Below are 12,675 nucleotides of genomic sequence, written 5' to 3' on the forward strand. Positions count from 1 at the left end.
GGGTAGTAGTGGATCGCTTGACCAAGGTAGCTCACTTTATCCCAAAACCACCTATACAAGTGCGAAGTTGGCCAAGATATACATGACCAGAATCGTATGTCTGCACGGAGTTCCGAGGACCATCGTATCAGATAGAGGAACACAATTTACTTCAAAGTTTTGGCATCAGTTGCACCAGACTTTGGGTACCAGGCTGGAGTTCAGCACAGCTTTTCACCCATAGATAGATGGACAGACCGAGAGAGTCAATCAGATTCTGGAGGACATGTTGAGAGCTTGTGCGCTAGATTATGGATCTAGTTGGGATGATAATTTCCCATACGTGGAGTTCTCGTACAACAACAGCTACCAGGCCAGTTTGAAGATGGCACCGTTTGAAGCCCTGTATGGAAGTAGATGCCGAACCCCGTTGATGTGGGATGAAGTTGGAGACCATCAGTTGTTTGGACCGGATTTGATTAAGGAATCTGAAGAGAAGGTTAAGCTGATTCGAGATAGACTGAAGGTAGCTCAGTCCCGACAGAAGAGTTATGCAGATTCAAAACGCAAGGAGGTAGTCTATGAAATCGGAGACAGAGCATATCTGCGAGTGTCGCCTCTGCGAGGAGTTAAGTGTTTTGGAGTCAAGGGAAAGTTAGCCCCGAGATTTGTGGGACCATACCGAGTTTTGGAACGTATGGGAGAGGTTGCCTACAAGTTGGAGTTACCCGAAGGACTGTCGGGAGTTCATGATGTGTTTCACGTTTCCCAGTTGAAGAAGTGCCATGCAGAGATGGCCGATATTACTCTAAGAGATAGAGTGCCCCTGGAAGCAATTCGGTTAGACAGTGATTTGACATATGAGGAGAAACCAGTCAAGATTCTCGAATTTGCCAGCCGAGTTACTCGCAGCAAGGTTATCAAGTTTTGCAAAGTTCAGTGGAGCCACCATACCGAGGATGAAGCCACCTGGGAAAGAGAGGATGATCTACGCAAGGACCACCCACACCTATTTTCTAGCGAACCCGAATCTCGAGGACGAGATTCATCCTAAGGGGGGTAGGTTTGTAACATCCCAAATTTTCAATTTGGAATGTTATACATAGGTCATTCATGCATATCATATTTTATTGCTTTTCGTTTCGCGATCCTCGAAATTCTAAGCAACTCAAGGACCCTCGGAGGGAGTTGGGGATTTCACGTTTTTCATATTTGAATTTTATCAAATATTGAAACAAGGATCATTTTGGTTTTAATTAATTTTTCTCTCCAAAAATATTTCATATCAGAATATATGAGAGGAGATAATATGACTTCTCCAAAATAAATGAAATATTGGAGGAAAAATATTAAAATCAAATAAATATATTTTATTTGGGTTTTATTGCTATTTTATTTGAATTAGGAAAAATATGCGTTTTTCAAGATTGCATTAGAGTCCTAAATAAATGTTCATTTTGTCCGCTATTTTATTAGAGGACGGGGAAAATTTATTTCAGGATTTTTGGAGTCCGTTTAGTATTTCTTTTCTTTGTTTTTCTGCGCGTCGGTATATATATTTTTTAAAAAAGTGAACCGCCTTACGGGGCCGTGTCCGCCTGGGACACCGACACGGCTGGCTTTATAAGCCGAGGCCCCGAGGCCCCAGCCCACCTTGCACCGTGCCCCAAACCCTAGGCCGCCGCCGCCGCGTCCACCGCCCGCCTAGCTCGCCTCGCGCCACCGCGTCCGCCGCCCGCCTAGGTCGCCTCGCGCCGCCGCCCGTGCCGGAGCCCGCCGCCGCCCACGCCGCCGCCCACGCCGGAGCCCGCCGCCCTGCCTAGCCGGACCACCGCCGGAGGTAGCCGCCGCCGCCGCCGTTCGTCACCGTTTTTCTTTTCTTTTCCGGTTAACCGTTCGTTTTTTTAGAAAACCTAGATTCGTTTTTTAGATCGGTTCGGTTTTCTGCGGTTTAGTTAAATAGCGGATGTTCGTCCGTACGTTCGCTTTAACGAATGCCGTTCACCTGTTAGTCACAGACAGCGAACGTTCGTTCGTTAGCCTGTTCGTCAGTTTTTCTTTTTCCAGGGTTTTTCGCGATTATTTTCGAGCACGATTTCTGCCTTGATTTTCGTTTTAGTTTATCTTTTCGCTCGTTTATCGGAATCAGGCGATTCAAGCGCCTAGATCTTCGTCTCGAAACCCTCTTTATGTTTAATCAACTTGAACAAGATTTTGATACTGTAAAATTTGACTTTAGTCTAGAATAGTAATCGGATCTTGTTTCTTTCGCAGTTTGAGTTTCGTTGCTCCGTTTGATTTGATTCTTTTTGCAAACCGGAGTTCTACAGTTGAACTTTCTGGTTAGATCTTCTTATTTGAGATTTACCCATGCATCTCTGCTTGGTTGCTTATGTATGCTATTGTTTGTTTGCGATAGAATTTCCGGAGTGCGAAGCGTGCTACTACGAGTCTTTAGGATTTGCGGATCGTCAGCAAGGCAAGTAACACATTGATCATACTCTTTTCATACCCAATTTTTATGCATTAGTTTCAACCCTCAAACATTGAATGATTAGGATGTGATTAACTTGTGGGTACCGGGAAGTAGATGATGAGGTAGAACCTATTACCTGTTTTATTATCAAACCCTTGGGAGTTACTTCTACGTTATGCTTATATTGCCATGCTATGCTCCTAGACGTGGTTAGGTTTGAGTGAATCCATGACAGATGTGAGATTATTAATTAATGGTTCAATTTAAGGTAGCAACTTTACTACACATCTGGGTGGATTGTTGGTTTTGGGCACCTGGGGTTATACCAGTGTTATCCTAGGAGATCCCGGGGTTATACCGTGTGATCCTCCTACGGTCCGCCACCCAGGCTCAAAGAGATCATAAGATTATTCATGCTAGAAACTTCCGTGTGCAGCCACAAGCCATTATGGGCTCTGGCATAGTTGAGTAGGTTGCGTGACCTCTTCCAGTGGTAGGCTAGCAGATGTAGGGGATGTAGGTTGGTACTGTCTACCCGGGGTTAGAGTTAATGCTTCTGAAAGACTGTGACTCGGTTATCCGTTTCTCAAACACCGTGTAGTGCGAGAAATCAAACGGAGGAGATCGAGTCTTGTGGGGAAAAGTGCGCAAACCTCTGCAGAGTGTATACACTAATCATGGTTAGCCGTGTCCCCGGTTATGGACATCTTGAGTATCTAGTTCTTGGATTATCATATGGTTCTCATCACTCTAAATTAATTTGGTTGGGTTGTTAATTACTTTTAATTGGGATTGAGATGGGGGTACCATTCTCAATGTTTCAACTACCATGATAGTTTAATAAAATCTATTCCTTTGTTGTAGGGAAAAATTGGCTTTTCGCAAAACATATTAACCATAGAGCCTCCACCAGCCATATATGCATGTAGTGATAGCATTCATTCTGTTCATTACTCTACTGTGTTACTATGCCAGCATATTCCATGTGCTGACCCGTTTTCGGGCTGCAACGTATCATGTTGCAGACTTTTCAGACGAGGAGCAAGGTTCGCTAGGCCGTTGTCGTGCACTCAGCTATGCCGTTGGAGTTGATGGACTCACTTTATCTTCCAAGCTTTCCGCTGTTATCTTATTTAGATGGCCTTAAGCCATATTTATTGTATTAAGTTCTCATTTGGAGACATTCGATGTAATGAGTGTGTGATAGCTACTCTGTTATAAATCCTTCGAGTACTGTGTGTGTCAGCATTACCGATCCAGGGATGACACTTATGCACAGAGACTTGACCGTCTGAGGTCGGGTCGCTACAGCAACCACAGAAGCATAAGCACTTCCATCAACTGGAGTTTTTTCTTTCCCGATATCCTTCACAATTCGAAGTGTGTCACAAACCGGAGGCATAAAAACTTTCAGGACATGTGGGCAGAAAAACTTCTTTTTTGTAAGCTGTTCGATGGCAAACATGATCCATGGAGTATACGGCTTCAAGACTTGGGCACTATCAGCTGCATATGCCAAGTTCCGAGTGAAAAGATCTGGAATATCAAAGCGAATGCCATTCGATATAGCATTGAGAGCATTTGCCACAATGCCTTGAACAGTTTCTGGCATGTTGGTTGGATTGATGGAATTGCAAAGAATGTAGAACAACACCTTGTTCTCATATGACAGATTCTTGGGATTGGCTTTAGCACATGCATCACCTACCAGCTTGGGGTCCATCAGCATATGAAGTTCAGTATCCGACACTTCCCACCAGTGGAGCCTATGTTCATGAGTTTCATCAAACTCATACCGAGGGAGATTCAACAGAGCTAGAAACTGGCCAGCTGAGCACTTGATCTTTTTGTCCTCATTCATCCATTCGAGAACCCATGTACTGTTATCCACAAGATCTCCTGAGATATAAAGTGTGGTGAAGAACTGAACGATAACTTCACGATTCCAGCCATGATTGAATCGGAGGAGGCTCTTCAGGAACACATGTTCAATTTGCTAAATGGTGTGATGAAAGCAAGGTAAACTTTCGAGCTCATCAAAGTCCAAGATTTTATGTGAAGATGTTATTCTTGCAGAACAGGATACAAGCATAATATACCGCTTGCTTTTTGGTCCAAAATCTAGGTGACATGAAAGTCCTTTCTGAAGGAAATATGCCCTAGAGGCAATAATAAAATTGTTATTTTATATTTCCTTATATCATGATAAATGTTTATTATTCATGCTAGAATTGTATTAACCGAGAACTTGATACATGTGTGGATACATAGACAAAACACCGTGTCCCTAGTAAGCCTCTACTAGACTAGCTCGTTAATCAAAGATGGTTAAGTTTCCTAACCATAGACATGTGTTGTTATTTGATGAACGGGATCACATCATTAGGAGAATGATGTGATGGACATGACCATCCGTTAGCTTAGCATATTGACCGTTCAGTTTTATTGCTATAGCTTTCTTCATGTCATATACATATTCCTTTGAATATGAGATTATGCAACTCCCGGATACCGGAGGAATACCATGTGTGCTATCAACGTCACAACGTAACTGGGTGATTATAAATATGCTCTATAGGTATCTCCGAAGGTGTTTGTTGGGTTGGCATAGGTCAAGATTAGGATTTGTCACTCCGTCTATCGGAGAGGTATCTCTGGGCCCTCTTGGTAATACACATCATACGAAGCCTTGCAAGCAAAGTGACTAATAGTTAGTTACAGGATGATGTATTACGGAATGAGTAAAGAGACTTGCCAGTAACGAGATTGAACTAGGTATGAAGATACCGACGATCGAATCTCGGGCAAGTAACATACCGACAGACAAAGGGAATTACGTATGTTGTCATAAAGGTACAACCGATAAAAGATCTTCGTGGAATATGTAGGAATCAATATGGGCATCTAGGTTCCGCTATTGGTTATTGACCGGAGAGGTGTCTTGGTCATGACTACATAATTCTCGAACCCGCAGGGTCGCACGCTTAACGTTCGTTGACGCTAGAGTAGTATTGGGATATTTGATGAGTGGTAACCAAATGTTGTTCGGAGTCCCGTATGAGATCCCGGACATCATGAGGAGTCTCGGAATGGTCGAGAGGTAAATATTTATATATGGGAAGTCATATTTTGGGTTCCGAAAAAAGATGCACTTTTTTCGGTATTGTACTGGGAAGCTCTAGAAGGTTCCAGAGGATTCCGGAGGGGTCCGGAGGTCCACAAGTGATTCCACCACGACCCAAGGGCTAGCATGGGCTGCAGGGAGGCTCCCTGGCCTTATTGGGCTAGGCGCACCAAGTCCTCAAAAGCCCATGTGGCTAGGAAAGGCAAAAAAGGAAGGAGTCCTAGTAGGAATAGGATTGGACTTGGAGTCCAAGTCCTCCCCCCCTTAGCTGCGCCCTAGGGCTTGGAGGGGTTGTTTAACACGCCCCTCCACCTATATATATAAAGGGGAGGGGGTGCCCCAAGAGAACACACCAAGCCCTTGGCGTCCCTCTCTCTCCCGTTACTCCGTAGTTCCACCGCCTCGTCCCGGCGACGCATAGCGAAGCGTTGTCGGTGTTCCACCACCACCATCACCACCATGCCGTCGTGTTGGTTGTGATCCCATCTACTTCTCCTCTCCCGCTTGATGGATCAAGAAGGAGGAGATGCCATCGAGCCGCACGTGTGCTAAACTCGGAGGTGTCGTCCGTTCGGCACTAGATTGGATGGATCGTGATCGGATCACGAAGAGTATGACTACATCAACTGCGTGATAAATGCTTCCGCTTAATGGTCTATGAGGGTACATAGACACACTCTCCCGTCTCGTTGCTATACATCTCCTAGATATATCTTGCGTGAGCGTAGGATTTTTTTTGAAATTACATGCTACGTTTCCCAACAGTGGCATCCGAGCCAGGTCTATGCGTAGATGATATGCACGAGTAGAACACAAAGAGTTGTGGGCGGTGATAGTCATACTGCTTACCACCAACGTCTTATTTTCATTCAGTGGTATTGTTGTATGAAGCAGCCCGGGCCAACCTTACATGACCACGTTCATGAGACCGGTTCCACTGATAGACATGCAACTAGGTTTGCGTAAAGGTGGCTGGCGGGTGTCTGTTTCTCCAACTTTAGTTGAATCAAATTTGAATACGGCCGGTCCTTTTTGAAGGTTAAAACAACAAACTTGACGAAACACCGTTGTGGTTTTGATGCGTAGGTAAGAACGGTTCTTACTAGAAGCCCGTAGCAGCCACGTAAAACTTGCAACAACAAAGTAGAGGACGTCTAACTTGTTTTTGCAGGGCATGTGTGATGTGATATGGTCAAGACATGATGTGATATACGTTATTGTATGAGATGATCATGTTTTGTAAAAGTTATCGGCAACTGGCAGGAGCCTTATGGTTGTCACTTTATTGTATGAAATGCAAACGCCATGTAATTAATTGCTTTACTTTATCACTATGCATTAGCGATAGTTGTAGAAGAAATAGTTGGTGAGACGACCACGACGCTACGATGGAGATCAAGGTGTCAAGCCGGTGATGATGGAGATCGTGACGGTGCTTTGGAGATGGAGATCAAAGGCACAAGATGATGATGGCCATATCATGTCACATATTTTGATTGCATGTGATATTTATCTTTTATGCATCTTATTTTGCTTAGTACGACGGTAGCATTATAAGATGATCCCTTACTAAAATTTCAAGGTATAAGTGTTCTCCCTGAGTATGCAGCGTTGCGACAGTTCATTGTGCTGAGACACCACGTGATGATCGGGTGTGATAGGCTCTACGTTCACATACAACGGGTGCAAGATTATTTTGCACATGCGGAATATCGGGTTAAACTTGACGAGCCTAGCATGTACATACATGGCCTCGGAACACTGGAGACCGAAAGGTCGAAGGTGAATCATATAGTAGATATCATCAACATAGAGATGTTCACCATTGAAGACTACTCCATCTCACGTGATGATCGGACATGGTTTAGTTGATGTGGATCACGTGATCATTTAGATGACTCGAGGGATGTCTATCTAAGTGTGAGTTCTTAAGTAATTTGATTAATTGAACTTAATTTATCATGAACTTAGTCCTGATAGTTTTTGCATATCTATGTTGTAGATCAATAGCTCGCATTGTAGCTCCCCTATGTTTTTGATATGTTCCTAGAGAAAACTAAGTTGAAAGATGATAGTAGCAATGATGCGTACTGGGTCCGTAACTTGACGATTATTCTCATTGCTGCATAGAAGAATTATGTCCTTGATGCACCACTAGGTGACAAACCTATTGCAGGAGCAGATGCAGACGTTATGAACGTTTGGCAAGCTCGAAATGATGACTACTTGATAGTTTAGTGCGCCATGCTTTACGGCTTAGAGTCAGGACTTCAAAAACGTTTTGAATGCCACGGAGCATATGAGATGTTCCAAGAGCTAAAATTGGTATTCCAGACTCATGCCCATGTCGAGAGGTATGAGACCTCTGACAAGTACTTTGCCTACAAGATGGAGGAGAATAGCTCAACCAGTGAGCATGTGCTCAGAATGTCTGGGTACTACAATCACTTGAATCAAGTGGGAGTTAGATAGTGATTGACAAAGTTCTCTAGTCACTATCACCAAGCTACTAGAACTTCGTGATGAACTATAATGTGCAAGGGATAACATAAAAGATTCCCGAGCTCTTCGCGATGCTGAAATCGGCGAAGGTAGAAATCAAGAAAGAGCATCAAGTGTTGATGGTTAACAAGACCACTAGTTTCAAGAAAAGGGGCAAAGGAAAAGATCGGGAACTTCAAGAAGAATGACAAGCAAGTTGCCACTCTCGCGAAGAAGCCCAAAGCTAGACCTAAGCCTGAAACTGAGTGCTTCTACTGCAAAAGGAATGGTCACTGGAAGCGGAACTACCCCAAATACTTGGTGGATAAGAAGGATTGCAAAGTGAACAAAGGTATATTTGATATACATGTTATTGATGTGTACTTTACTAGTGTTCATAGTAACCCCAGGGTATTTGATACCAGTTCAGTTGCTAAGATTAGTAACTAGAAATAGGAGTTGCAAAATGAACAGAGACTAGTTAAGGGCGAGGTGACGATGTGTGTTGGAAGTGATTCCAAGGTTGATAAGATCACCATCACACACTCCCTCTACCTTCGGGATTAGTGTTGGACCTAAATAAATGTTATTTGGTGTTTGCGTTGAGCATGAATATCATTGGATCATGTTTATTGCAATACAGTTATTCATTTAAGTCAGAGAATAATTGTTGTTCTGTTTACATGAATAAAACCTTCTATGGTCATACACCCAATGAAAATGGTTTATTGAATCTCGATTGTTGTGATACACATATTCATAATATTGATGCCAAAAGATGCAAAGTTGATAATGATAGTGCAACTTACTTGTGGCACCGCCGTTTAGGTCATATTGGTGTAAAGCGCATGAAGAAACTCCATGCGGATGGATTTTTGGAATCACTTGATTATGAATCATTCGATACTTGCGAACCATGCCTCATGGGCAAGATGACTAAAACTCCGTTCTCCGGAACAATGGAGCGAGCAAATGACTTATTGGAAATAATACATACCGATGTATGCGGTCCGATAAGTGTTGAAGCTCGCGGCGGGTATCGTTATTTTCTGACCTTCACAGATGATTTGAGCAGATATGGGTATATCTAGTTAATGAAACACAAGTCTGAAACATTTGAAAAGTTCAAAGAATTTCAAAGTGAAGTGGAGAATCATCGTAGCAAGAAAATAAAGTTTCTATGATCTGATCGCGGAGGCGAATATTTGAGTTACGAGTTTGGCCTTCATTTAAAACAATGTGGAATAGTTTCACAACTCACGCCACCTGGAACACCACAGTGTAATGGTGTGTCTGAACGTCGTAACTGTACTTTATTAGATATGGTGCGATCTATGATGTCTCTTACCGATTTAGCACTATCGTTTTGGGTTATGCATTAGAGACAGCTGCATTCATGTTAAATAGAGCACCGTCTAAATCCGTTGAGACGACACCGTATGAATTGTGGTTTGGCAAGAAACCTAAGCTGTCGTTTCTTAAAGTTTGGTGTTGCGATGCTTATGTGAAAAAGATTCAGCCAGATAAGCTCGAACCCAAATGGGAGAAGTGCGTCTTCATATGATACCCAAAAGAAACTGTTGGGTACACCTTCTATCACAGATCCGAAGGCAAGATCTTTGTTGCTAAGAATGATCCTTTCTAGAGAAGGAGTTTCTCTCAAAAGAAGTGAGTGGGAGGAAAGTGGAACTTGATGAGGTAATTGTACCTTCTCTCGAATTGGAAAGTAGCTCATCACAGAAAACCATTCCCGTGATGCCTACACCAACTAGAGAGGAAGCTAATGATAATGATCATGAAACTTAAGATCAAGTTACTACAGGACCTCGTAGGTTGAATGGAGCACGTTCCACACCAGAGTGGTACGGTAACCCTGTTCTGGAAGTCATGTTACTAGACCATGACGAACCTACGAACTATGAAGAAGATATGATGAGCCCAGATTCTGATAAATGGCTTGAGGCCATGAAATCTGAGATAGGATCCATGTATGAGAACAAAGTATGGACTTTGGTAGACTTGCCCGATGATTTGTAAGCCATTGAGAATAAGTGGATATTCAAGAGGAAGATGGAAGTTGATGGTAGTGTCACTATCTACAAAGCTCAAATTGTCGCAAAAAGGGTTTCCACAAGTTCAAGGTGTTGACTACAATGAGATTTTCTCACTCGTATCGATGCTTAAGTCCGTCGGAATCATGTTAGCAATTGCCGCATTTTATGAAATCTGGCAAATGGATGTCAAAACTGCATTCCTTAAATGGATTTATTAAAGAAGAGTTGTATATGATGCAACCAGAAGGTTTTGTCAAGCCTAAAGGTGCTGATGAAGTGTGCAAGCTCCAGCGATCCATCTATGGACTGGTGCAAGCATCTCGGAGTTGGAATATACGCTTTGATGAGTTGATCAAAGCATATAGTTTTATACAGACTTGCGGTGAAGCCTTTATTTACAAGAAAGTGAGTGGGAGCACTACAACCTTTCTGATAAGTATATGTGAATGACATATTGTTGATCGGAAATGATGTAGAATTTTCTAGAAAGCATAAAGGAGTGTTTGAAAGGAGTTTTTTTGAAGAAAGACCTCGGTAAAGCTGCTTACATATTGGGCATCAAGATCTATAGAGATAGATCAAGACGCTTGATAAGACTTTCGATGAGTACATACCTTGATAAGATTTTGAAGGAGTTCAAAATGGATCAGTCAAAGAAGGAGTTCTTGCCTGAGTTGTAAAGTATGAAGTTGAGTAAGACTCAAAACCCGACCACGGTAGAAGATAGAGAGAGAATGAAAGTCATTCCCTATGCCTCAGCCACATGTTCTATAAAGTATGCCATGCTGTATACCAGACCTATTGTGTACCTTGCCATGAGTTTGGCAAGGGGGTACAATAGTGATCTAGGAGTAGATCACTGGACAGCGGTCAAAATTATCCTTAGGTACCGAAAGAGGACTAAGGAAATGTTTCTCGGTTATGGAGGTGACAAAGAGTTTGTCGTAAAGGGTTACGTCGATGCAAGCTTTGACACTGATCCGGATGACTCTGAGTCTCAATATGGATGCATATTGAAAGTGGGAGCAATTAGTTAGAGTAGCTCTGTGCAGAGCATTGTAGACATAGAAATTTGCAAAATACATACGGATCTGAATGTGGCAGATCCGTTGACTAAACATCTCTCACAAGCAAAACATGATCACACATTAGTACTCTTTGGGTGTTAATCACATAGCGATGTGAACTAGATTATTTACTCTAGTAAACTCTTCGGGTATTTGTCACATGGCGATGTGAACTATGGGTGTTAATCACATAAAGATGTGAACTATTGGTGTTAAATCACATGGCGATGTGAACTGGATTATTGACTCTAGTGCAAGTGGGAGACTGAAGGAAATATGCCCTAGAGGCAATAATAAAGTTGTTATTTTATATTTCCTTATATCATGATAAATGTTTATTATTCATGCTAGAATTGTATTAACCGGAAACTTGATACATGTGTGGATACATAGACAAAACACAATGTCCCTAGTAAGCTTCTACTAGACTAGCTCGTTAATCAAAGATGGTTAAGTTTCCCAACCATAGACATGTGGTGTCATTTGATGAATGGGATCACATCATTAGGAGAATGATGTGATGGACATGACCCATCCCTTAGCTTAGCATATTGATCGTTCAGTTTTATTTCTATAGCTTTCTTCATGTCATATACATATTCCTTTGACTATGAGATTATGCAACTCCCAGATACCGGAGGAATACCTTGTGTGCTATCAAAAGTCACAACGTAGCTGGGTGATTATAAAGATGCTCTACAGGTATCTCCGAAGGTGTTTGTTGGGTTGTCATAGATCAAGATTAGGATTTGTCACTCCGTCTATCAGAGAGGTATCTCTGGGCCCTCTCGGTAATACACATCATAAGAAGCCTTGCAAGCAAACTCACTTTGTAGCAAAACAATACTGTTTAAGTATTTAATAGGATTAGTGTTATTTCCTTTAGTTTTAATTGTTTTAAATTATTTCCTTTAGTCACTTTTTACAAGTTTTAATTAGTTTCTGTTAAGTTATCAGTAGCCATTTTATTTGTTGTTGAAAATATTTTTATTATTTTGTTTCGTTTGGTTTGAAAGAAAACTTGTTTTGAGCATAAGTGGAGTTTTATAAATGATTTTAAGTTGATTCTTTTTGCGTATAATTTTTTAGGTGATTTTATTTCTGTTATTTTAATAAAACTTTATTTTTCTTTCTGCTAAAATTTTATTAGTTGCACAAAACTATTTATAGTTTGTTTTACTTTAGTAAAGCTTTTCAATTGAGTTTTTGGTGATTTCTTTGGTTTGCATTTATTTTTCTTTGATTGTTTTATGTATTGCTTTATTATTAGTTTTACTTGCTGTTATAGTGTTATTTTGTATGGTGGTATGCTTATGTATGACTTGTTTGTTTTGATAGATTATCCAGAGTGTGAGGCTTGTTATTACGAGTCTTTACAGTTTCAAGATCGTCAGCAAGGCCAGTTCACTTTGATCATGTCTCTCAATTACCCATGTTTTATTGCATTAGTAGTTCCTTTCCACCATGAACAAGTAGGATACTGAGCTTGAACTT

This window comes from Aegilops tauschii, chromosome 7, assembly GCF_002575655.3.
Source record: "Aegilops tauschii subsp. strangulata cultivar AL8/78 chromosome 7, Aet v6.0, whole genome shotgun sequence".
NCBI classification, from domain to species: Eukaryota; Viridiplantae; Streptophyta; class Magnoliopsida; order Poales; family Poaceae; genus Aegilops; species Aegilops tauschii.